Source organism: Notothenia rossii (assembly GCF_949606895.1).
Source record: "Notothenia rossii genome assembly, chromosome: 4".
NCBI classification, from domain to species: Eukaryota; Metazoa; Chordata; class Actinopteri; order Perciformes; family Nototheniidae; genus Notothenia; species Notothenia rossii.
The window spans coordinates 94,872,274-94,874,773 of NC_136902.1; positions in this window are offsets into that span (position 1 = coordinate 94,872,274).

Here is a 2,500-nt window from a genome sequence, read left to right on the forward strand (position 1 = left end):
AGATATTTATTGCTATCGGGATGTTAAGAGCTTTCCATGGAATATAACAACAAGTGTATCTCGAGCCGGTTTCTCAAACTTACCTACCCCACCTTTAAGCATAGACATTTAAAAAAAGGGGCTACTGTATCGACATTTTAAAATTATATTTAAAGAGAAAGACCTGACAAAACAGCATGGCTCTATTTCAGTATTAGCTATAGAAAAAAAGAGAGCAACAGCTGACATCAAATCTTTGCTGAGCCTAAGGATAATCACAAATAAATAACACAGTGAAAATAAATATATTGCAATGCTCAGTCACTGCTGCATGCATGCACGGAGCAGCTGTAGCGCGGAGATCATCATATCATTCTGTCTTGTATTACTTAACACAAATAAAAAAATAAAACGGCTCGTTCTCGGGCGCGAGCCGGCTCCCGTCGTTCACTTAAAAGAGCTCTTTGAGCCGGTTCGTTCGCGACCGACACATCCCTAGCATGTAGCAGCCGTGTGTGTGTGTGTATACTGCCCCTCCCCTCGCACACAGACGGGGGAGAGAGATCTCGTCTCGATTTTTGTTGTCTTTTTGCATATTAGAAACGAGTTGGCGACACTAAGACTGCGATATAATGTTTATGTAGCAATAATACATATGACATATTTTTTAAATGTCTCCAGTACCGATACAAAGACCGATAACGTTGGAGCTTAACGGAGCGTAAAACACACGTGATGACATCACCAACGAATCAACGACTGAATTAGTTGGCAACTCATTTGGTAATCGATTTTAATCGATTAAGTCGATTAGTCGTTGCACCCCTACTCTTAAGCCCCACAGACCCGGTTCCGGGGCTGAAATTGCGTCATTTGCAGGAAACAACGTCTAAGGAACCTTAATATTTAATAAACTGTGAATGTTGTATATCCATATAACGGAAAAAAACTCATTTAACTGATCTGAAGCAATAAAACAGCTTTTCCGTTTCCAGATATCAGAGCAGGGATATTTCTCCCCTCTGCTGAAAGCTAGCATGCGCAAAGACGCAACCTTTTTTTTATTAACATGAGTGTGTGCGGGACGATTTCCCTTTGATTCTATTGGCTATTTACTATGTTCAATCTGAATTTTCTTTAAAATAAAAAAGATCTATATCTATTCTGACTCTTCTACATCCAACTCACAGGTTTATCATTACTTTGAGAAAAAAGATTATTAACGTAACCCTTTTAGAAGGGAAGATATGGTCATTTGTTCTGGGAATGTCATTTTTGAGCCTGAGACCTGAAAACAGGCTCGGGGCCTAACAGCAAAAGAAGACGTTCAGAAAACAGACACAAAGGGACCGAAAGCAGGAGCTAAACCGTCAAAAAGAGACACTGAACAACCAATAAAGGTGAAAAACTGACATGAAAGAACGAAAAACACCAAAAGGAGATTCAATCGATTGAAAAGAAAAGAGACGAAATTACAAAAAATGATTCAACAGAGGAGCTAACAAACTAAAAAGTGATGAAGAAACAAACATCAAGAGAAGGAGGCGTGTGGCGCAGTGGGTTGGTGTTCGGAGGGGTCACAGGTTCAAACCCCACTGCAGTCAGCATGTCGTTGTGTCCCTGAGACACTTCACCCCAAAGTGCTCCTGTGGGGATAGCCATGTAATATATCTTGTAATGTAGACGAGACAATAATCAACAGAAACAGAAGCAAAACCAAAATTCGTCACAAAGTGAAGCGAAAACATAAAAGAGATGAAAGATAAACGGCAAGAGATAAAAACACCTTAAAAGAAAAGAAGACGTAACGACCACGAAGAGAAAGGACTGGAGAGGAAACGCTGACGATGCCAAAAAGAAACACAAACTAAACGTTAAATGTGCGTAGAAACATTTCCTCTCTTGACATTTTGTGAGATTTACTGACGAAGAGTTATGAGAACGAAGAGTTACGAGAACGAAGAGTTACGAGAACGAAGGGTTACGAGAACGAAGAGTTACGAGAACGAAGGGTTACGAGAACGAAGAGTTACGAGAACGAAGGGTTACGAGAACGAAGAGTTACGAGAACAAAGGGTTACGAGAACGAAGAGTTACGAGAACGAAGGGTTACGAGAACGAAGAGTTACGACGAAGAGTTACGAGAACGAAGGGTTACGAGAACGAAGAGTTACGAGAACGAAGAGTTACGAGAACGAAGGGTTACGAGAACGAAGGGTTACGAGAACGAAGGGTTACGAGAACGAAGAGTTACGAGAACGAAGAGTTACGAGAACGAAGAGTTACGAGAACGAAGGGTTACGAGAACGAAGGGTTACGAGAACGAAGAGTTACGAGAACGAAGGGTTACGAGAACGAAGAGTTACGAGAACGAAGAGTTACGAGAACGAAGGGTTACGAGAACGAAGGGTTACGAGAACGAAGAGTTACGAGAACGAAGGGTTACGAGAACGAAGGGTTACGAGAACGAAGAGTTACGAGAACGAAGAGTTACGAGAACGAAGAGTTACGAGAACGAAGA